Source organism: Pipistrellus hanaki (genome assembly GCF_964339955.1).
Source record: "Pipistrellus hanaki genome assembly, chromosome: 9".
Taxonomy (NCBI): Eukaryota; Metazoa; Chordata; class Mammalia; order Chiroptera; family Vespertilionidae; genus Pipistrellus; species Pipistrellus hanaki.
The window spans coordinates 48,629,535-48,655,520 of record NC_140511.1 but is presented as its reverse complement, the minus strand read 5'-3'; the positions used below and the strand labels follow the sequence as shown (position 1 = coordinate 48,655,520).

General features: G+C 36.0%; 1 protein-coding gene and 1 pseudogene across 3 annotated transcripts in view; one reads left to right on the top strand and one right to left on the bottom strand.

Moving 5' to 3' along the window:
• SBF2 (SET binding factor 2) overlaps window positions 1-25,986 on the top strand; it is a 305,413-nt gene that overhangs the window by 64,003 nt on the left and 215,424 nt on the right. The gene's annotated exons all lie outside the window — the stretch shown is intronic.
• LOC311627186 (large ribosomal subunit protein uL6-like) lies at window positions 3,821-4,695 on the bottom strand (annotated as a pseudogene). The gene has a single exon. The product of its transcript is annotated as a large ribosomal subunit protein uL6-like (transcript).

Below are 25,986 nucleotides of genomic sequence, written 5' to 3'. Positions count from 1 at the left end.
TCCCTTGGCCTGGCTTGCGGGGATTGGGCCGAAACTGGTCTGGTGCTTGGAATTGTGCACCGGTGGGGTCCCTTGGCCTGGCCTATGGGGATTGGGCTGAAACCAGCAGTCTTACATCCCCTGAGGGGTCCCAGATTGCCAGAGGGCACAGCCTGACCAAGGGATCCCACCAGTGCACAAATCCATGCACTGAGCCTCTAGTATCCATATAAAATCTTTGGTTAATCTTTTCCTGCTCTCCCCCACCCCTCTTTCCTCTGAGATTCATCAGTCTGTTTCATGTTTCATGCATTAATCATCTGCCCCTTGGTGGTCAGTGCACATCATAGCTACTGGTTGAATGGTTGAACTAACAGTCGGAGACTTAGCATATTAGCCTTTTATATATATAGATACTTAAATACAGAGTAGGGCAAAAATAGGTTTATAGTTGTTCATATGAAAATATATAATAATAATAATAATATTGTAATATAAGAATAAACTCTGTGGTTTGCATACTTAAACTGTAAACCTATTTTTGCCCCACCTTATATTTTGGATATTAACCCCTTATCAGATATGTCATTGGTGAATATCTTCTCCCATTCAGTAGGTTGTCTTTTTGTTTTATTGATGTTTCCTTTGCTGTGCAAAAACTTTTTAGTTTTGATTTAGTACCATTTGTATATTTTTTCTTTTGTTTCCCTTGCCTGATCTTTTTAATTCTCTTAAAATTGAAAATATTTCTTTTCTCATCCTCATCTAGACACTGTTTTAGTTCAATTAATTTCAAAGCTCTGATGTCAGATTTTATTCTTCTACTAGACCTCACTGTATGACATTAGCATTTTCCTTTAGTGAATTTATATGGTTCTTTGGATTCTCCTACACAGTTTTGCTTACATTTACCCTCATATACTTTCTAATATTCTCGTGGATCCTCTAGGAAGCAGTTTGCTTTCTCAGAGAAACTAAAACTAGCCTAAAGGCCTATCTGGAAAGACTGTCTTTCAGAAATTACAGATGAAAGGGACAGTGGGAGGAAAGCTCTTAGGCTGGAGGAAGTCCCATATATAAACAGGACTGTCCCTAGTTATTCTTAGATCTGTGGAAATCACATGGTCTTGGATTTCCTTCTCTCTGATTTCCCTCTACCCACCACAGTTTAAACAAGCAATGCATACCCATTCTTGTCAATTTCTCGTAAATGTTTAATGAGCCTGTCTGTTTAATTGCATATCAGAAAAGTGTTTAGAATTTGAAGAGAGCCTGGCAATTTGATATTGATAGGCCCAAAATTTGTGACACTTTTATTTATTTATTTTTTAAAAGGAGTATACATATATAGTGGAAACTACTCAGTCATTAAAAGATGAAAAATTGCCATTTGCAGCAACATGGATTGATCTTGAGTATGATGCTAAGTGAAATAAGTCAGATGAAAAAGGACAAGAACCATATGATTTTATTCATATGTGGTACATAAAACAAAAAACAACAAACAAACTCATAGACACAGAGAACAGTATGGTAGTTACCAGAGGGGAAAGGGGATGGGGGAAAATAAAGAGAATAAAGGGGATCAAATATATGATGATGAAAGGAGACCAGACTTTGGGTGGTGAACACACAATGGTATATACAGATAATGGATTATAAAGTTTTACTCCTGAAACTTAGATAATATTATTAACCAATATTACTCCAATAAATTTAAATAGAACATATGAAGAAAAAAAAAAAAAAGCTTTCTCAGAAGTGCTCCTAATGACTTTCATTTGTATCTCTTTGGCCAGAACTAGTATATAACTATACCTGACTAAAAGAGAGGAAAAATTTAGTGGGCTTTTTTGTTTGTTTTTGAGCTGGCGATATTGCCATCCCCAATAAAATCTCCAAGTATGGGAAAAAAGGAAAAATAGATATTGGGAGGGCAGCTAGGAGTCTGCTACATTCTCCAGTATAGAGAGACCTTAGAAGGCAGCCTTCAGGTGGTCCTCCTGGGACTAATCATTGTGGCCAGGAAAATTAGGATTGGTTTCCCTTGAAGTTCTGGCTTTGCAAGTCATAAAGAACTGCTTTGGCTTTTTTTTTTTTTTTTTTTTTTTAAGAAGAGATAGTGTAACTGGTAAGCATTGTGAAGCTTCATGCCATATTCATTAGTAGAGTTATAGAGTTATTTAGCATGTTGTGGAAAGAATGCATAACTCTGGATATGCCCATGTATGTGGGAGCCAGAAAAAAAGATTGAAAATTGCTGTCTTCAAGTAACCTGATCTCATTTCTAATTCAAAATCTTTTACCTTTCTAAACATGATGCTGTCTTTCATTATAAGGTCTATATCAAATGTATTTTTTGACATTTATTTATTTATTTATTTATTTATTTTTAATTTAAATTCTTTATTGTTTAAATACATCTCCCTTTCCACCCATTGGCCTCTTCCCAGTTGCTCTCCTATCCCCCCCCAGCAAATGCCCTCACTCTTCCTACAATGTCTGTGTCCATTGGTTATGCTTATATATATGCATACAAGTCCTTTGGTTTATCTTTTAACCCCCCTGCCCCTCTGCCTTCACTCTAAATATATTCCTTAATGTTAGGGATAAGTCACTAGGGTTTAATTAGTAGCTTTGAGTATGGAGCCAATGTTTGCCTTCTCCTCTCCCCACCCCAAAGTGTCATAAGAGAAGAAATCTTTTGTGTTCCCAATGTGTGACGTGTATGAGGTACTAAATAAATATTTGGTGAATAAATGATTGAAGGAACAAGTAATGATAACATTCGGTTTCACTTTGAATACTCCCAGATTTTATGCATTCACTTTACCAACTTTTATACATGTCTAGAGAGGCAACATAAGAGAATAGAAATAATGACTTTGAAGCCATTTGAACAACTTTTTTTTATTTCCTACTATGTGTCAGGTATTGTGTTAGATGCTGGGGTAGGAAAACAAGTGTATTATCTCAATGAAAGAGGGAAATACGTCTAGAATACTTTAATTATTAAACTTACTGCGGTAAGTGCCATATGTGTACACTAGATTCTAAAGGTGAATGTAGCCCTAGCCGGTTTGCTCAGTGGATAGAGCTTCAGCCTGCAAACCAAAGGATCCCAGATTTGATTCTGGTCCAGGGCATGTATCTCAGTTGCAGGTTGGGGCTCATACAGGAGGCAACCAATCAATTTCTCTCTGTCTTTCCCTCTCCCACTCTCTCTAAAAATCAATGGAAAAATATCCTCGGTGAGGTTTAAAAAAGTAAAAATAAATAAAGGTGAATGTAGAAGGGGTATTTAACCTAGATTGGTAGAGTGGTTTTGGAGAGAGCAGGGTTGTGGTCTAAGAACACTTTTCAGAAGAGATAGTATCTATGAGTGGTTTTGAAAGATGCATAAGAATTAGCCCGGTGAAGGTGAATGGGGATTATGGTCTAGTACAGATAGCTACTTGTGCAGAGGTACAGATATGAGAGGTCATGAAAGATGGGGGAAGTGGAAGGAATCAAGTAAGGAAGGACTTAGACTTTATCCAGAATATCATTAAATATATTTTCAAAACAGCATTTTTCCCCTCTCTGATGAAAAGGAAAGCACATTTCTAATTTTTAGAAGATCTCAGAAATACAGAAAAGTATATAAAGAGTATGATTGCTTATAATCTCTTCAACCAGAGATAGCCCTATCAAAATTTTTAATTCCTGCCATAATTCCTCAATTTCTCTCCCTTCTCTCTTTCTTCCTTTCATTTTTTTTTTTTTTTTTTAATTCTTTCTTTCCTCTTCTCCTTTCCCCTTCTCTGGCAAGATTGCATGCTCTCTCTCCTTCCCCCTCTTCCTGACCCCTCCCCCCAAATCCATACACAGCTTTTATTGCATCTTTAAAATATCACAAATAAGTCTGAGGAGTCACCTGGCATCTTGCGTTTCTGTAGCTGGACAACTTAGATCTTATTCATCATCCTGCTAAACTGTTCCTTTTTCAGAAACATAGATAACCATCCAAAATTTTTCTAATAGCCTTATTTTTATCTGTTGTGGCTTGCTGAATCAAAGCAGCTGAAGTTAATACAAGTTCAATGACATTTCCTCAAGAATTAATTCATTTTTTTTGGCGGGGGGAGGTGGGAGACTTGAGATGCTGAACAAGCAATGCCTGACCTCATCCGAATCCTGTGGATACATATTTTGCCTAAGATACTTCTGATTTCAACAAGAGAACCATTCTCCTGAATAACACTGTTGATGAGGAACTAAGCTTACACAGGCCTCATCTTGTAACAGAAGCCCAGTGCAACACCCTTGATCATGTTTTGTACATGACTACAGATGGTGTGAACAATAGTTAGTTCCTTTAATTTCCACACCATTTGTCAACCTGAAGCCTCTCCTTTTTCTTTTAAGGAGATGAAGTTCTATACTGATGTGATTGAAGTCCTTTCTCAGAGTGCCCCTGAGCCCTTCACAATAACTGTGCATTCCTTCAGAGTGATGGCGACATTTTCGCCAGGATTGTCAGCAGTCTGATTGCTGAGCATGATCTTTATCCTTATTGATTCTTATGACAAGAACTTTTAAGGACTCACTGAAAAAAAGAGGTTAGGGTATGGAAAGAGGCCACTTTTTTGGTTGGAGTCATTTTATAAAATATACAAGGAGGCACAGTTTTGGGGATGGAGACTTTAAATTTGGTTATTAGGTATGTTTTTAAAAAATTTCACAATCACCTATCAGTTAGGATGTGTCCAATTCTATCTGAAGAGCTTTCAAAAATTATAGAGGTCTACCGAAACCGGTTTGGCTCAGTGGATAGAGCATCGGCTTGCGGACTGAAGGGTTCCGGGTTCGATTCTGGTCAAGGGCATGTATCTCAGTAGCGGGCACATCCCAAGTAGGGGGTGTGCAAGAGGCAGCTGATCAATGTTTCTAACTCTCTCTCCCTCTTTCTTCCTCTCTGTAAAAAATATATTTAAGAAAAAAAATTATATAGGTCTTTAAATCTTATGACAACCCTACAAGGTAAGTATTATTGTTTTTATTTTGTAGATGAGGAAGTTGAGACACAAAGAGGTTAAGTAATTTTTTCAAGGTCTATATAGCTGCTAACTAGTAGGGCCTAGAATCTAGGCTCTGGATTGAATCATGGCTTCCAGTAGTCAGGCTCTTCATACTATGCTACCTCTCTGGTTGAGGCCAAAATATATGTGAAACAGTCAGGTAAGTATATTCATTCAGCATGTGGGTATGCATTTGAAATCCAGGGGATAGGTAAGACTTGGGGATATAGATTCAGAAGTCATCACACAGGAGAACATTAAAGTCATAAGAGTTAATGTTTCCAATATATCTAGTCATATATTCTTTTGTGATATTGAGTATGCCTTATTTCTTGGTTGCTTTTCTCTGGAAATCTCTGCATTGACAGTGATCCTTTTAAAACTAACTGTGCCTTATATAACTATATGTAGATATTGCAATGCAGAGAAAAAACAACTATTTATATTACATTGCCCAAACATACATATTGACTTTTAGTTACTATTCCACACCTGCTCTCCTATGGGTTTTATTTACATGAAAGTTTACCAAGATATATTTCCCCCATATGCTATACAACTGATTTTTTAAAAATTAATTTTTATTGATTTCAGAGAGGAAGGGAGTGGAAGAGAATCATTGATAGGCTGCCTCCTGCACACCCCCTACTGGGGATGTGCCCGCTACCAAGGTACATGCCCTTTCACTCCGCAGGCCGCAGGCCGATGCTTTATCCACTGAGCGGGACGGGTTTTGGCTATGTCTGAAAACATTTAGATAAATATAAGGAAAATACTGTGTGGTTTTTTGTGTGTTTTTTTTTTTTGTGACAAGGAATTTTTAACATTAGAAAAGCCTACTTTACCATGGCAATTATAAGAGTGAACTCTATATAGAAATGAGTTTTATTTCGCCAATTGTGACAATCAGTCACGTTTAGTAAAGCAAATGATCTGATAGCTTGACAAGTTGTATCTTTTAAAGATATAAACAGTTTAAAATGCTTGGCAGTTTTCCTCATTTGTAATTGTTTCTGTAATGTGAAAACACTGGTAAGCATGGAAGAATAAACTTAGGGGGGCAATTAAAAAGTTATTCTATTTTAGGATAAGATAGAATTGAAAATTTTAGATATCCTTCAATTATAATTTAGTAGAATTATGATTAATTGAAGGATATTTTTTCTGTTTTATCATAACTTAAAACTAAATTTTGAATTGTGTGAATGGGAGTTGTTCTTATAGTGAAGAAAATAAGCTCTGTACAGTAATGATGTTTAAATAGCACTTTACTGTTTTCAGGGCTTTGTCAGGTATGCTGTTTCTTGGGGGAAAGGAATTTTAGTGAAAGGCATCAATGGAAATTTTAGTTAAAGACATCAATCTTTGGTGGTCATTCTACCTAATCAGTGAACGAAGGATACAGGGGAGAAAAGGCTAGGTGAACCAAGAAATACCGGCATTACAGAACCTCTTTAGAATTGGATTACTTGAACAATATTACGGGCATTTTTAGAGGTGTGGTAGGTGTATGCATAGCTGAATATAGACATTTTCAAATGTCATTGAATCCTTGAAGATTAGAGGTCAAGAAAAACATTTATACATAGCAACATAAAAAAACACACACAAAAATAAAACCTCCATTAAACTACATTAAACAAAGCTAACAGAATAAAAAACAACATTAATAAAAGTTAACAATAAGTAGCAATACTTACACAACAAAGTATGTAAGTATATAAAATTTGGTAATATAAATGTGTTCTCCCAGGAGATACATCTCAACCTTTAGCATAGAAAGTTGGGAGGAGCCTTTTAGTTATCTAGGAGTCTTAGAAGAAATGCTGACTGGTGTTTCTATAATGATTACACCCCAATTCCAGAAGGTTTAAGTCATGTTTGATTGTGAATTTAATATATTAGGTAATTGCTCCAGTTCTGGCTTTATCCTTATTTGGTTATTTATCCTCCCATTTCATGTCTGTTCTTGTTTTTACTTAGGGCTTGACCTTTTTATACACACTTGGGTGTGGGGATGAATACCAACAACTAATTGTCTCCATCTTATACCTATCATATTTACAAATGATTTTCTTTGAAGTATTTGTTAAGTCTGAACTGTTTTATTCAGGTGTAAAATGTTAAATCATTACATTTTTTAAACATCACTGCTTCCATCAGTAGTCCTATTCTTCAGAAAATACCAGTCTTTTTTTTAAAAAAATAAATCTTTATTGTTCAGATTATTACAGTTGTCCCCCCCCCCCCGTTGCTCTCTTCCACCCAGTTCCCACCTGACCCCCTGCCCTTACCACCCCCCACTCACTGTCCTCGTCCATAGGTGTACAATTTTTGTCCAGTCTCTTCACACATTTCCCATACCCCTTACCCTCGAGAATTCAGTCTACTCCCTTTCTATGCCCCTGATTCTATTATATTTACCAGTTTATTCTGTTCATCAGATTTTTTTTTATTTAATAAATCTTTATTGCTCAGATTATTGCAATTTTCTCCCCCCCCCCCATAGTTCCCTTCCACCTGGTTCCCACCCTACCCTCTGACCTTACCTCCCCTCCAATTGTCCTCATCCATAGGTGTACGATTTTAGACCAGTCTCTTCCTGCACCCCACACCCCTTTTCCCCTGATAATTATCAATCCACTCCCTTTCTTTGCCCCTGGTTCTATTATATTCACCAGTTTATTCTGTTCCTCAGATTTTTAATTCACTTGATTTTTAGATTCACTTGTTGATATATATGTATTTGTTGATCATAATTTTTATCTTTACTTTTTTCTCATCTCTAACTGCCCTCCCCTGCAGGCCTGATTGCTCCCAACTGCCCTCCCCTGCTGGCCATCTTGTGTCTCCATGGGGGTGGCCATCTTTGACCACATGGGACGGCCATCTTGTATGTTGGTGTGACAGTCAATTTGCATATTACTCTTTTATTAGATAGGATTATTAACTATATGCCCTATGCTGTACTTCACATCCCGTGACTACTTTGCAGTGTAGGATTTATTTATTTATTTATTTATTTATTTATTTATTTATTTATTTATTGGAATAACATTGATTAATAAAAAACCATCCAGGTTTCAAGTGTACAACTTTATGACACTTTTACTTCTGTTTTTACTAATCTGAACCTTACATCAAATAGTGAAGAAGTCTTATGTGAGCACCTTCAGGCTTAGGAACTTCATGGCATTGTTTCTTTTTTTTTCTTCTTCTTTCTTTTAAATGTTTTATTGATTTCAGGGAGGAAAAGAGAGAGTATTACTGATTGGCTGCCTCCTACATGGCCCTTACTGGGGATCGAGCCTGCAACCCCAGGCATGTGCCTTTGACTGGAATCGAACCCGGGACTCTTTAGTCTGCAGGCCGATGCCCTATCTGGCTAGGGTGGCAATGTTTTTTGATGAATATCAGTTTTGTATAAAGTTGGTGGTGACTGTTATTAATGTTATTTTTGAGTGGACATGTTAGTCAGGAGTCTTAGAGGAAAACTGGATAGATGTTTCATCATAATTTGCTTCATGATGGGATTTCTAGTCCTACATTTAATGGTATTTATGAATAAAGCTGGGAAACAATGATCTTATCTCAAGACAAAAAGATGACTAATATTTTATCAAGCAATGCACCTCATTAGAAGCCTGTGTGGTATTGGTAGAAGCATACATTCATAGATAAGTGGCACAGAATAGTGAGCACGGAAATAGCTCCTTATGGTAAAAGCTACCAGATCTTTGACAAAGATCTTTGCAAAAGCAATTCAGTGTTTTTTCAACAAATGGTGAGATGAATTGGATACTTATAGAAAAAAATTAATCTTGACCCAGAACTCACAAATTATATTAAAATAATTCAAAATCGATCATAGATTTAAGTTTAAAATGTAAAGCAATAAAAATTTTAAAAGAAAACATAGAATATCTTTGGAAACCGACTTGAAGATTTCTTAGACATGATGCAAAAGGCATGATCTATAAAAGAAAAATTTATAAATTATAATTTATTAAAATTAAGAACTATTGCTGGGCAAAATACCCTATATTGAAAATAAGACTGGGATAAAATATTGGCAAAACACATATCTGACAATGGTCTATTTATCTATCTCAGGGGTCCTCAAACTTTTTAAAGTGGGGGCCAGATCACGGTCCCTCAGAGAACTGGAGGGCCGGACTATATGAACCACTAATCCCTACTGTAACACCTTGGCTGCGCTCACTGCCCAAAAAACCTGGCGGGCAGGATCAGACTCCCCTGGGGGCTGCATGTGGCCCGTGGGCCGTAGTTTGAAGACCCCTGATCTATCTACTTACCTATGTATGTTATATAATAAAAATCTAATACTATGCAAATTGACTGAATAACAGAACGACCAGTCGCTATGATGTGCACTGACCACCAGGGGGCAGATACTCAACTCAGGAGTTGCCCCCTAGTGGTCAGTGAGCTCCCACGGGGGGAGCACTGCTCAGCTAGAAGCTGGGCTCACAGGTGGCGAGCGCAGTGGCAATAGTGGGAGCCTGTGTGGCAGCAGCAGTGCTAAGGAGCAGAGAGCCAGGCAGAAAGGAGTGAGGGGTCCCAGACTGTGAGAGGGCATAGGCCAGGCTTAGGGAACCCTCCCACCCCAGTGCACCAATTTCGTGCACCAGGCCTCTCTAGTTTATATGTAATATACAATGGCATACTAATGAGCAGTAAAATATAACAAACTATTGATAGACAACTTGAATAGGTCTTAAGGGCATTATGCTGAGTGAAGAAAGCCAATCTGAGAAAGATTCATAGCATACGATTCCATTTATATAACATTCTCAAAATAACAAAATTATAGAGGCCATGAACAAATTAGTGGTTGCCAGGACATTGAGGTGGGTGAGGAAGTTGGGTGGAGCTATGAAGGAAAGTGTAGCCTGAGGGAGAGCTTTGTGGTGATGGAATGGTTTTCTTTCTTGTTTGTGACGGTGATTACTCAAATATATACAAGTGATAAAATGACAGAACTGTGCACACACATTTGTACCAATTTTGGTTTCTGGTTTTGATATTGCATTGTAGTTGTATAAGAAGTAACCATTGGGGGAGACTGGGTGAAGAGTACAAGAAGCCTCTCTCTATCTTTGCAACTTGCTTAGATTATAAGTTATTTCAAAATAAAAAGTTAAAAAATATTGTTCTGTCAGCGGTATATTGAAATTTTGGAGTATTTTGCCAATCCCTTTTAAATATATCTGATTAAGAAGCTATCTCTAGCCGAAATTGGTTTGGCTCTGTGGATTGAAAGGTCCCAGGTTCGATTCCGGTCAAGGGGATGTACATTGGTTGCGGGCACATCCATGGTAGGGCGTGTGCAAGTGGCAGCTGGTCGATGTTTCTCTCTCATCGACGTTTCTAGCTCTCTAACTCTCTCCCTTTCTCTCTGTAAAAAATCAATAAAATATATTTTTTAAAAATGAAGCTATCTCTAGCTACATGTATAATTAATATTTATAAGATAATTTTTTTGAGAAGTCATTTTGTATACTTTCAAAAAATTAGAAAATCATCCTTATATAAGGATTCAAATCCTTTGGGAAGTTAGATGATTTGTAATTGATTTCAACAAAATTAGAGGAGGACCTGATCATTTCACATTTAAAAAAAATATATTTTATTGATTTTTTTAAAGAGAGGAAGGGAGAGAGATAGAGAGTTAGAAATATCGATGAGAGAGAAATATATATCAGCCACCTCCTGCACACACCCCACTGGGGATGTGCCCGCAACCAAGGTACATGCCCTTGATCAGAATCGAACTTGGGACCCTTCAGTTTACAGGCCGACGCTCTATCCACTGAGCCAAACTGACCAGGGCTATTTCACATTTTCATACAAATATTGAATCACTGTATTGTATATCTGAAACAAATATAATGTTATACATCAATTATTCCTCAATTTTTAAAAAAGAAGTATTGTGACACAGTTTTAATAGTTAAGTGTGGATTATGCGTATTTGCACATTTTATTCAATTATTTTTTACAATTTGAAAAATTTCATAAATTTTTTATACTTAGTGAAAAAAGTATAGAAATGTAGTATGGGGTTTAGAAAGCTTACAAACTAGCCTATACCTGAACAAGGGTGGGAACAAGAGATCAGGTAGTTAGCTAGTTATTACAATATCTCTACTGAAAAATCAAACCAGGGCAATGGCAGTGGATGGAGGTGCAATATATTTCACAGATTGAACCTCTCATTGCTGAGGATTTTTAGGTGGTCAAGGTAAAGTGAGCATCAAGGGTAATAGATAAATTTATAAAAATTATAGGAGGATCTGATACGGTTGTAAGCTGATACAAGAGAGCATCTTAGATTCCTCAAGGTTTAAGCACAGTGCATAGCTACCTACACTAACCCTTTGCACTCCACTGTCCCCTCTCAGGGGACATCGCAATTCTAGCATATCACTTGGATGTCCCCTCTCAGGGGACATTGCAGTTTATTAGTGATTACGGGGAATTGAGTTATTTCAACGCACTCCGCCTCAAAGTAGCGTCGAGTAGCTGGTAGCCAATGTCCAGAATGGTTCGGAGTGCAAAGGGCTAATAAAAGGGTAATATGCTAATTAGACGGGTCGACTGGCCATCTTTTGGATGTCCAACTTCCTTCTGGACAAAGCCATAGTGTTAGGGGCCGAGGCAGAGGCACTTAGGGTGATCAGGCCGGTAGGGGACAGCTGTTAGGGGCGAGATCAGGCTGGTAGGGGGTTAAGGGTGATCAGGCCGGTAGAGGAGGGTAGTTGGGAGCGACCAGGCCAGCAGGGGAGGGCAGTTGGGGGCGACCAGGCTGGCAGTTGGGGGTATTAGGCAGGCAGGCAGGTGAGTGCATTTAATAAAATAGCCACTGATTGCTTTGAGGAGAGAAATTATAATACATGCAGGTAACAACAAAACCAATTTCTTAAGGCTGCTTACCACCAAGGAAATAAGAGCAAAGGAGCAAGAAATAGTATTTTGTGGGAGACATGACTCTTTGAGCCTGTGGTCAACTTGTTTGGTTACTGTCTGCGTTGGTTCAGGTGGACAGGAATTCCTGTTTTCATAGCTGAGTTAAACTTGATAAGAAAACAAGCAGAAATAATAAACATTTATTCAAATAAAGTTATTAGGACATATAGTTTGAAAGAAAACACAGCTATTTCCCCTAACTGTTTTAAACTGATAAAAGATTTACAACTATAAATTCACTACCTTTTATTTTGTTGAGAATTTTTTCCTATAAATTTTTATAAATTAATAAAAGTGACAAAATATATCATTTCTCACTTGTAGTCTAAAACAGTTTGTTTAGGACTTTGAAGTACTATTCTTTCATCTAATTCCACAGTCATCAGTATCTTTAACAATGTGTGATTTTCCACCACAGAGCTTTTACATGACATATGTTCTTGGAATTAGAATATGTTGTAGGGTAGGTGGCTGCTGAAAAAATCGATATTCTGTGGTGATACTTGTAAAAATATTAATGTTTGCTTTTAGTTTTCAGGATGGCAGAATCAATTGGTTAGAAGGGGAGAAGGGTTTTTGTTAATGATATAAGCATATGTATAAATTTTGGACTATAAAATATTAGACATTACATTAATTTATTCAATAGTTATTTGAATTCATGTACAGTGTGCTTCACTGACAGTTTGATTGCTGCTTTGTCTATTGTAGTATGTAAAAGAGACTTCATCCTTGACTGCATGGAGCTAGTGTAGTTAGAAAGATAGATAATGATCTCACAAATAAATATGTGCTTTATCATGTTATTTTCTAAAGTTTTGTAGATTTACCATAATTTGAAAGTTTTATTTATAATTAAACTGAGAAATTTGCTAACCATCAATTTTACTAAATACTATCAGTTACTTCCTAATAGTAATTCTAAAAGCTGACCTTTATTGAGTGCTTGTATCTGTTATTTAATTTAATCTTCACATAATGTTTTAAAATGTAGATACTTTTATTCTTACCATTTTACAAAAGATAAAAGTGAAGTTCATAGAAATTAAGTAAATTGTTTCACATCACACAAGCTTGTAAGTGGTACAACTGGTTTTTGCATTTACTTCGAAACATTGAAGCTTGAACTCTTGTTTTTGTTTTATATTCCCCATTATTATTATTATTATTATTATTATTATTATTAATTTGTTAATCCTCACCTAAGAATATTTTTCCATTGATCTTTTAGAGAGAGTGGGACAGAGAGGGAGAAGACAGAGAGGAACATCGATGTGAGAGAAACACATTGATTGGTTGCCTCTTGCATGTGCCTGGACTAGGGTATGGGCCAGGGCGCAGCCTGCAACCAAAGTATGTGCTCGTGATCAGAATTGAACCTAGGATCCTTTGGTCTGCAGGCCGACCTTTAGGCACTGAGCCAAACCGACTAAGGCTCTATTCCCTTTTATTTAGAACTGTAATAGGCTATGTAGGGGTATACACTGTGTAGCCAAATTATTATGATCTCTGAATGTATATACTCAGTGTATAGCCTATATAATAAAAAAACTAATATGCAAATTGTACCCTCAAGCAGGAGTTCAATCAGCAGGCAGGCCAGCCAACTGCTCATGTCCCAGGCTGGCCTGACCCCACCCATACACAAATTCATGCTCCGGGCCCCCCTCCCTCTCTCTCTCTCTCTCTCTCTCTCTCTCTCTCTCTCTCTCTCTCTCTATGTATTCAGAGATCATAATATTATCTGGCCACTCAGTGTATAAGAAACTGGATATATAAGGAACCTGGCTGGTGTGGCTCAGTTGCTTAGGCACAGGGGCAGGAGGGGTAGTCCAGTCAAGGGCTCATGCCCGGGTTGTGGACTCTATCCCAGGTCAGGGGCATGTGGGAGGCAACCCATAGATGTGCTCACATATCGATGTTTACAACACAATTGAGATGGAGGCACTGAGATTTTCCATATGTCCCTTGTCCGCACACATGCATTGCCTCACCTATTATCAGCACCACTCACCAGAATGGTACACTTTTTACCAAGGACGACACATAATTACTTAAAGTCTGTGGTTTACCTTAGGGTTCACTCTTGGTGTTGGACATTCTATGGATTTGGACAAATATTCAAAGACAGATCTCCATCATTACAATATCATACAGATTATTTTTATTGCCCTAAAAAATCCTCTGTGCTCTATTATCCCTCTGCCCACAAACCCCATAGCAGTCACTGATCTTTTTATTGTCTCATGGTTTTGCCTCTTCCGGAATGTCATATAGTTGGAATCCTATATATGTTGCCATTTCAGATTGGCTTCTTTCACTTGGTAATGTGCATTTAAGGTTTACCTATGTCTTTTCATGGTTTGGTAGCTCCTCTCTTCTCAGTGATGAATAATATTTTGTTGTCTGGATGTACAGCAGTTTATTTATCCCCTACTAAAAAACATCTTGGTTGCGTCCAAGTTTTGGCAATTATGAATAATGCTCCTATAAACATCAATCTGCAGGATTTTACATGGATATAAAATTATCAATCTTGTGAGTAAATAGCAAGGGAGGTGATTGCTTCCTTGTACGGTAAGAGTATATATCTTGTTTTATAAGAAACCACTAAACTGTCTTTCACAGTGTTTGTACCATTTTTACCACTTTGTATACCCACTAGCAGTGGATGAAAGTTCCCATTGGTCCACACATCCTTGCCAGCATTTGGTTTTGTCAGTGTTCTGGATTCTGGCTGTTGTAACAGATGTGTAGTGATATCAGATTGTTGTGTTAATTTGCATTTCCCTGATGACATATGAAGTGGAATATCTTTTTATATACTTATTTGCCATATCTTCATTGATGAGGTATCTGTTAAGGTCTTTGTTCCATTTTTTAAGTCAGTTGTTTGTTTTCTTACTTTTGAGTTTAAGAATCTTATGTATACTTTGGATAATAATCCTTTAATTGATGTGTGATTGCAAATATTTTCTCCCAGTCTGTGGCTTGTCTTCTAGTTCTCTTGTTAATTTGTTCTTTAAAAATGTATTTTTTGAGAGCCAGACAAGTTATCAAAGTTATACTAAGTGCAAGTTATCATAGTTATACTAAGTGAAAAACATGTAAAAAGATTTTGTTTTACTATGGTAAAATATACATAACTTTACAACTGAAGGAACTAGATAAAAGAACAAATTAAACCCAAACTTAGCAGAAGGAAGGAAATATTAAAGATTACAGGTAAACAAAATAGAGTTGAAAACAAGAGAAAAATCAATGAAAGTTGTTCTTTGAAAAGATTGACAAAATTGGTAAACTTTTAGCTAGATGGTCTTAATTGATAAGAGAGAAGACTCAAATTACTAGTTAGAAAGTAGGGACATTACTAACAACTATACAGATATAAAAATAAAATAAAATAAAATAAAATAAAATAAAATAGTAAGTACTGTAAACAGTACTATTGTATGCTAAACACATGGGTAACCTAGATGAGATAGACACATTTCTAGAAACAAAAAATTTACTAAGACTAATTCACAAAGAAATAGAAAATTTAAATAGATTTATAACTAGTAAGTAGATTGAATCAGTAACCAAAAATCTTCTGGAAAAGAAAACCCCTGGACCTCATGCTTTCATTGGTGAATTATATCAAACATTTAAAGAAGAACTGAAACTACTTTTAAAATTTTTCCAAATATTTGAAGAGGAGGAAGCACTTCCTAGTGTATTTAGAGGCCAGCATTGCTCTGATAACCAAAGCCAGACAAAGAGACTACAAATGACTGCAGACCAATATCCCTTCTGAACACTGATGTAAAGACCCTCAGCAAAATACTAGCAAACTGAATTCACAACATATTAAAAGGTTTATACATGATGACCAAATAGGATTTATTTCTGAAATGCAAGGATCTTTTAATATATGAAATAAATCGATGAACCACATTAACAGAATGAAGTGGGGGGGAAAACACCACATAATCATTTCATTGATTCAGAAAAGTCTTTGACAAAATTTAATACCATTTTATGATAAAAATACTCAATTAACTTGGAATAGAAGGAAACTACATTAGGATAATAAGAGCCTTATGTGAACAGATCATACTCAATGGAGAAAGACAAAACTTTCTTCTAAGAAGGCAAGGATGCCAGTCCTGTCACTTTTGTTAGTACTGGAAGTTGTATCCAGAGCAATTAAAAAAGAATAAAATACAGGCATTCAAATTGGAAATGAGAATATAATGCTAAGGAATTAATTTAACCAAGGAAGTGAAAGACTTGTACAATGAAAATGACAAAGCATGCTGAGATTCTGATTTGTTACAACAAGCATGTTCATTGATCTTTCTTATAGTAATAAAATACTTAAAACTATCTCAATAATAGTGTAATGGTTAGGTTAATAAATCAAGTAACCATGACACACATATTTGAGAAAAGGAAGATGTGGACAGATATAATTTTTTATCTAAAAAACTGTTAAATGTGTATATGTATAGCTAGATCTAAAGCAATATAGGAAAATTTATTTACCTTAGTGAAGAAAAGTTTTTACTTTATTTTCAAGTAGGGATATAGTTTAATTCTTGTGTACTTTAAGGAATTTTAAAAATATAAATACAAACATTTAAATATCTCATTCTTTGGGAGATTTCCTGTTGTGGGGTTTTATAAAACTACCAAGATAATAAAGAAATCCTTCAGTTTTTTTCCTACTGATACTAAACAGGAAGAAAGCAGAACAAATATTAATAGTATGTAATACCTGAAAGTGTCTGTTGTAAGTAAACTACTGAGAGATGAGCAATGAATATTTTTGCTCAAATAAATTACAAGTATTTATGAGCTAAGCCTCATGTCTCACTTCTTACTTCCATTTTCTTTTCTTCAATACTCTTCTTCCAGCCTTTCTCTTTCAAAGGTGAACGTTCTTGGATTCAATTTTGTAATGTGTTTATATGTTGTTGTTTTTTGTGACACTTTAACCCTTATGCATTCTTCACTTCTAGTAGGAAAAATAGGGGGAGGGTTTTCCCTAGTTAACTTAGGTGGTTAGAATGATGGTGAGAGTACCTTAGGCAGGGAGGGGTTCAGACAAAGTAATAAACTGCTTATGTGATGACTCATGAAAGAGTCAAGATTTGAAAGCAGAAGAAAGGTGTATAGACAAGGTGTTTGTGCGTGTGTGCCCTACAGCTGCATAACTTACAAACTAGTTATCTTTCCAAGACTGCATATCCATGTAGTTTAATCTTTGAGTAAGCCACTCAATATGAGTATCAGTTCTCATAAAGTGCTATAATAAGTGATGCTTGCAAATAATATGCAGTGTGAACGTAGACTTGTGCTTATTCATACTTTTATGTTTCTATCTTCACCTGTTAGTATGGATGCATTTGTTATAGATTGGAAAATCATATAATTAAATTTGCTAAAACTGTTAGTATCTTATAACTCAGTGAAAGTCAAAGGATTCTTCTATGAGAAAAATAATGTTCCTTTTAACAAAGAATTGTATCTAATTTTACTGTTTAAGTATTTGCTTGTTTGGTTTGCTTTTAGGATCTAGGCTGTATTCTGCATAATTGAGGGTGTTGAGCAAATGAGATGTTGGAAAATTCTCATGATTCAGGACTTGTATATTAATTAGATTTTCAGGACTTGAGGTATAACTACACACTCTATGATAACTAAGATATACATAGTTTATTATACAGGTTTCCAAGTAAGTACTTGGTGTGTACTAAAGTATATTCTTAAATTAGTGTTAAGGCTTTATATGTAAATTAGAAGCTCAGCGCATGAAATTCATGCACAGGTGCACTCCCTAGGACTGGCTGTGATCAGGGCCATCTTTCCCAGCTGCCTGCAGTGGCCTCACCACCCACTGCCACCCACCCCCAGTTTTCCTGTTTGCCATTGGCGATCAGGAACTGTGGGCTGCGAGGGGCGGGGGGGGGGGGGAGCGGGGGGCGGGAGGGGGGAGCGGAAGGGGCTGCTCTTGCATTGAGCGGCTGCCCCCTGGTCGTCAGTACGCATCATAGCAACTGGTTGTTCCATCGTTCAGTTGATTTGCAAATTACCCTTCTATTATATAGGAAGGATATCTCAGTGAGCAATCAGACACATTCCCAAATTCATACTAAACTCTTTCTTCAGAACAGAATTGGATTGAAAGAGAGAATGCTCTGTGGAAAAAGGAGAGACTGGGGAGGTTCACAGGAGGAAGCAGTCTGAGTGGGTGGAGGAAGCAAACCAGTCTTACCTGAAAGTTTTTACTACTATCTAGGTGTATTTCAACCATTACCAGTGTTGCATGGTTATTTTCTCTTCTGAATGTCAGTTCCACATCTCTGGCTCCAAAGGTTATTCCTTGAATATTGCCAACCATCCATCACTAATAGAGAAATGCAAATCAAAACCACAATGAGCTACCACCTCTCACCCATTAGGATGACTACTGTGGAAAACAAAGAAACAAACAAACAAAGTAGAAACTGTTAACAGCAATGTGGAGAATTTTGAAACCCCAGTGCCCTGTTGGTCGTAATGCAAAATGGTGCAATTGATGTGGAAAACAGTATGGCGGTCCCTCAAAAAATTAAAAATATAATTTCTATATGATTCTGCAATTTCACTTCTGGGTATATACTAAAAATAATTGAAAGCAGAGTTTTAAAAAGACATTTGCAATAATGTTTGTAGCAGTATTCACAATAGTTAAAATGTGAAAGTGATGTAAGTGTCCATTGACTAACGAATGCATAAAGAAAATGTGTATGTATTGGCTTTAAAAATGAAGAAAATACCGTCACACAAAACAACGTGGAAGAATCTTGAGGTTTATTTATGATTTCTCTTATATGAGATCTCTATAGTAGTCACACTGTTAGAAACAAAGTAGAATGGTGTTTGCCAGGAGCTGGGGAGATATTCAATGGATATAGAGTTTCAGTCATGCAACATATTTTAAAGATCTAGTTGTATGACAGTGTGAATACAGTCAACACTATTGAACTGTACACTTAAAAATAGTTAAAATGGTAAATTTTATGTTATGTGTGTTTACCACAATTAAAAAGAAAACAATTTGATATTGAGACCTAACTGCCAAGATATTCTGATTTATGTGGTGTAGGATGGGTCCTGGCACTGAAAAAATTTAAAAAGCCTCCCGGTGATTACATAGTACAGTCAAGTTTGAGAAGCACTGAAATAAACATAAAAACATAAGGAATTGTAAGACAAGCTACCAGGTAAATATCATGTGATTTTGATGTCACATGATTATTCCTGGAATAATTTCACCCCAGGAAATTAAATATTCTTTGATTTATATACTATTAAATTCTCATTTACTAAGCAATCATTTATTATTGGGTCGGCAGCTAAGTAATTGCGGGTTTCACACATATATGGCTTCAGTTGAATTTTTAGGTTTGCAGACGTAGTACAAATGTAAAACACATTTTGTATTTGATAGTTGGCTATTCAGCTGTTAATCAGTAAAAAAAGTTTTTTGATCTGTTTTGTAGTTTTTGTTTGGCGTTCGTTGAAAAATGGAAAATCAAAAGGAACATTTTCGTCATATTTTGCTTTTTTATTTCCGCAAGGGAAAAACGCATCGCAAGCTCATAAAAAGTTATGTGCTGTTTATGGTGACGAAGCCTTAAAAGAACGGCAGTGTCAAAATTGGTTTGCCAAATTTCGTTCTGGTGATTTTTCACTCAAAGATGAAAGACGCTCTGGTCGTCCAGTTGAAGTTGATGACGCCCTAATCAAAGCAATAATCAATTCGGACTGTCACAGTACAACACGTGAGATTGCAGAGAAGCTTCATGTATCACATACATGCATTGAAAATCACTTAAAACAACTTGGCTATGTTCAAAAACTCGATACATGGGTTCCTCACGAACTGAAAGAATCACAGTTAACGCAACGCATTAGCAGCTGCGATTTGCTAAAGAAACGTAATGAAAATGATCCATTTTTAAAACGACTGATAACTGGCGATGAAAAATGGGTTGTTTACAACAATATCAAGCGGAAAAGATCGTGGAGCAGGCCAGGTGAACCAACTCAAACAACATCAAAAGCTGATATTCATCAAAAGAAGGTTTTGTTATCAGTTTGGTGGGATTACAAAGGAATTGTCTACTTTGAACTCTTACCACCCAACCGAACGATCAATTCTGATGTCTACATTGAACAACTAACGAAATTAAACAATGCAGTTGAAGAAAAGCGGCCCGAATTGACAAATGGAAAAGGTGTTGTATTCTATCATGACAATGCAAGGCCACACACATCTTTGGTCACTCGGCAAAAATTAATGGAGCTTGGTTGGGATGTTTTGCCACATCCACCATATAGTCCTGACCTTGCACCATCTGATTACTTTTTGTTTCGATCTTTACAAAACTCCTTGAATGGTAAAAATTTCAATAATGATGATGATGTCAAATCGTACCTGATTCAGTTTTTTGCTAATAAAAACCAGAAGTTTTTTGAACGTGGGATTATGATGCTGCCTGAAAGATGGCAAAAGGTCATTGATCAAAATGGGCAATACATTACAGAATAAAGTTATTTAGTTCCATGAAAAAATTGTCTTTGATTTTCTTTAATAAATCCGCAATTACTTAGCTGCCGACCCAATAATTTAACTGTCAGTTGAAATCAGAGAACCCTTGTGAAAACAAATGTATTAGACTGTCTTATGAATGGTTTTCACCAATGCCTACATTGTAACCAAGTGATGTGCTATTATCTTGTAGGCCCTACAAGATAATAGCACATCACTTGGTTAAGAATTGTTTTTGTTAATCCTCACCTGATGATATTTTTTTCCATTGACTTTTTTATAGAAAGTAGAAGGTTGCAAGAAAGAGGGGGAGGCAGGGGAGAGAGAGAGAGAAAGAGAGAGAAAGAGAGAGAGAGAAATGTGAGAGACACATTGATTGGTTGCCTACCCCTCATGCCCTGACCAGAGCCTGGGATTGAAACTGCAACCTAGATACATGCTCCTGATTGGGAATTGAAACCGAGACCCTTGTGGTGTGCTGGCCAATGTTTATAACCATTGAACCACACTGACCAGGGCAAGAATTTTTAAATCTGCTTATAACTTTGCAGTGACAAACATAACAATTAAATAATATTTATTTAACATAAACTTTTGCTTTATTTGAAAGATTAAACTCAGCTAAAATAAATCATGTTTGTTGTGGTATAACTAACATTTTAATCTGTACATATATTCAAATTCTCACTTTCTGGATTTTTCAAAATGAAATTTGTCTCTAGTTTGTTATTGATACTACTATTTACATATGAGGATCATAAATGGTAAATATATTTGATGCAAAAGGCAAGGGGAACAGGGAATACTGAGAAAATTTTTGTTATCGTAGGGTTTTAGAAAATAGGGCACAAATCAGACACACACAATGTCAGACTTATTCAGTGAAATATATTAATAATAAACACAATTGCCATTTTAATTTTCTGAGGCTGGAATTTCGGCCTTAACTATATGAGAATATAAAATTATTTCTTTCAAAATGTTTTTTCAGCCCTGACCATTACAAAATATCCACTGGCAGGATATGAACTTGGAACAGCAGATGGTTCTTTTTTTAGTAGCTCTCTTCCTGCAGATGTGACTCTCTCAGAGGAAGGTACTTTTTTTTGGTGCTCCAGCAGGTAATCAGCAGTAGAAATAAAGAGAGGCATCATTTATTATATGAACTTTGATCACTTTAAATAAAGAGTGTGAATAGCTGTCTAAATGTGTTCTTCTAGAATTATTTTTTGAACTCCTCTAAGGTAAACTTTAGAAATAAATTTTAATTACTGCAGTCATATCATCTCTGATTTGAGATGGGGCAGATAGATATATTTAGTTTATGTTCTATAATGGGAGGTGAAAATGGATGGAAATATTTTTTATATCCAATTATCACATGACATTGGAATAACAGGATGTGTGTTTCAATTCATATTATTACAGAGTTGTAAAATGCTTTGTAAATTTCCCTCATACATGTTAGAATCTAAGTACACTCTCTGATCACATTTTAAATTTGATACTAAGGCAGAATTAAGTTTCTTTAGACTAAATTAAGTGATATTTCTTTAAAATTTTCATAAGGATTAATATCTTACTGAGAAGGAATGTGAATCAGACTTACCTGCATATGTGTGTGCTTCTAACTTGCCCTGGCACTTGACTTTTTGCAATTTTCCTTTTTTGTACTTCAGTCCCTGCTGTAATCTGTAATGCAAAATGAACTTCCAGGAAGGACGTAGTATTACTTAAAAAATGTACAAATAGAAATAGAGTCATCAGTCAGTGACTAAGGAGAGCTGAATTCAATTTCATTGATGTTTAAATTGTCTAATTGTCTAATGTCCTGCCCTTTGGTGAGACCAACATTTGATATTCAATATCTGGGATGTGGGGGAGGCAAAAGGAAAGGTGAATACTAATAATGAATTAACACAGGAACTGAAGGAGGCTTTGTTTGTTTGTTTAACTTGTTTTGAAATAAGATCAGTTGTTTCAGTGAATAACCAAGTTGTAGTAACATGAGGAATTGCACGTTGCTTGTGAGATGTAGAATGACATAGGAACTGCCAAAATTCTTTTCATTTATCATGAATTCCAGAAAGAGAACTTTTGACCAGAAGTATCACATTCCTTTTACCCCCTCCTTAAACCAAACACTATTCATTCTTTAGGGAATACAGCATTCCAACTTTACTTGAAATCCCAAATGGAATCATATTGCATGATTGTAATCATAAAAAAATAATGTATAAATAGCACCCAAGAGAGACTCTTATGACTGCTTTACCAAGTTTAAATAAAGCTTTGTGTTGCTAACTAAGTCCATAACTAATCCTTTCTCTGCTCCCCTCTCAATTTGTATTGACTCTTTAATTCAAAATTTATAAACTTTTAGTTTAATTGGGAAATAGGAATTTTAGTAGGTTAACGTATAATGGGCCCTGTTTGTGATCTTATTTTATATATTAAGCAAAAGAAGACCTGGGTTTAATACATATCTTTTATTTTGCTCCTTACATCGTATGTTGACACTATGTAGAAGGAAATGATCACTAAACTGGGGTTTTGACTAAGTTGAACTAGTTAGCTCTTCGATCTAGCCCTTCATTTAATTTCGCTGAGATTTAGTTTCTTGTCTTTTAAGTCCTTCTTTTCTTTGGAAAAGAGAAAGGATGGATGATGTTTTCCATATTTCCAAGATATGGAAAAAGGAATAGTTAAGAAACAAATAAATACATAACTGCCATTGGTAACTAACAGTGTCTCTGGCTATCACGGGTGCTCAAAATTAGGTAGATCAAGACTTGAATTGTGATGGAAAGATGGTCAGATTTTATTGGGTAAGAAGAAGGAGGATGAGTGAAGTGAACAGATCAAGGCAGGGTTCTAAGAAAGATAGGGACTTCCTTTAAGAGACTTCCTGAAGCAGAGACTGGAAGGTAGAAATGGAGAAGAAAGCTTATTAAAATTGTGTAAATTTATGAGGCCAGATAATGGATGCCCCTGAAGTTATGTAGAAGTTTGTGTTTGAACAGGGAGGCAATAGAAAGCCATTAGATTCATAACAGGAGAGCTACACGACAAAAGCAATGTTTTAGAAAGTAAGTCAATTAGTGTTTCATTGGAATTATTTTTGGAAGAGAATATCTAAATTTCTCCTGATGCATAAATTCTGTTCTGGAATCGGAATTCAACCAATTCTAAAGATTTATTTTTCAATTTTATTTAATGATCTTATCAGGTATGTGATAATCAAGTCTATATATATATAGACTTGATTATCTAGGAATATATATATATATATATATATATATATATATATATATATATATATATATTCCTAGTTTCTCTTTTAGAATATTATCACAGTATAATCTTAAAAAATTACCAGACATCTAGAGATTTAAATTTGAATTAAAATTCAGGCACATTTGCTTGGCCAGTGTAGCTCAGTGGTTGAGCATGGAACCATGAATCAAGAGATCACCCATTTGATTTCTAGTCAGGGCACATGCCTAGGTTGTGGGCTCGATCTCCAGTGGGGGGCATGCAGGAGGCAGCCAATCTATGTTTCTCTCTCATTGATGTTTCCATCTCTCCCTGTTCCTTCCTCTCTACAATCAATAAAAACATATTTTAAAAAATCAGTAACATTTGAATCTACAAATGCACATACCTCAACAAAAATAATATTCACTTGAACAGATATATATTTTATGTGTTTATGTTTGTAAAAGTGTCATGACTTTTCTGCATAATCACCAATAGATTTTTTGTGACATTAATTGGAAGACCCATCCTGGTTGTATTGGGTCGGCAGCTAAATAATTGCGGATTTTTTAAAGAAAATCAAAGACAATTTTTTCATGGAACTAAATAACTTTATTCTGTAATGTATTGCCCATTTTGATCAATGACCTTTTGCCATCTTTCAGGCAGCATCATAATCCCACGTTCAAAAAACTTCTGGTTTTTATTAGCAAAAAACTGAATCAGGTACGATTTGACATCATCATCATTATTGAAATTTTTACCATTCAAGGAGTTTTGTAAAGATCGAAACAAAAAGTAATCAGATGGTGCAAGGTCAGGACTATATGGTGGATGTGGCAAAACATCCCAACCAAGCTCCATTAATTTTTGCCGAGTGACCAAAGATGTGTGTGGCCTTGCATTGTCATGATGGAATACAACACCTTTTCGATTTGTCAATTCGGGCCGCTTTTCTTCAACTGCATTGTTTAATTTCGTTAGCTGTTCAATGTAGACATCAGAATTGATCGTTCGGTTGGGTGGTAAGAGTTCAAAGTAGACAATTCCTTTGTAATCCCACCAAACTGATAACAAAACCTTCTTTTGATGAATATCAGCTTTTGATGTTGTTTGAGTTGGTTCACCTGGCCTGCTCCACGATCTTTTCCGCTTGATATTGTTGTAAACAACCCATTTTTCATCGCCAGTTATCAGTCGTTTTAAAAATGGATCATTTTCATTACGTTTCTTTAGCAAATCGCAGCTGCTAATGCGTTGCGTTAACTGTGATTCTTTCAGTTCGTGAGGAACCCATGTATCGAGTTTTTGAACATAGCCAAGTTGTTTTAAGTGATTTTCAATGCATGTATGTGATACATGAAGCTTCTCTGCAATCTCACGTGTTGTACTGTGACAGTCTGAATTGATTATTGCTTTGATTAGGGCGTCATCAACTTCAACTGGACGACCAGAGCGTTTTTCATCTTTGAGTGAAAAATCACCAGAACGAAATTTGGCAAACCAATTTTGACACTGCCGTTCTTTTAAGGCTTCGTCACCATAAACAGCACATAACTTTTTATGAGCTTGCGATGCGTTTTCCCTTTGCAGAAATAAAAAAGCAAAATATGACGAAAATGTTCCTTTTGATTTTCCATTTTTCAACGAACGCCAAACGAAAACTACAAAACAGATCAAAAAACTTTTTTTACTGATTAACAGATGAATAGCCAACTATCAAATACAAAATGTGTTTTACATTTGTACTACGTCTGCAAACCTAAAAATTCAACTGAAGCCATATATGTGTGAAACCCGCAATTACTTAGCTGCCGACCCAATAGAAATATTGAAGTGTGAAAGAGATGTCTTAGCCGAAACCGGTTTGGCTCAATGGATAGAGCTTCGACTTGGGGATTGAAGGGATCCAGGTTCGATTCCGGTCAAGGGCATGTACCTTGGTTGCGGACATATCCCCAGTAGGGGGTGTGCAAGAGGCAGCTGATCGATGACTCTCATTGATGTTTCTAGCTCTCTATCTCTCTCCCTTCCTCTCTGTACAAAATCAATAAAAAATATATTTTAAAAAAAGAGAAAGAGATGTCTTAGAATAGAGGTTATATGGTATTTTCATAA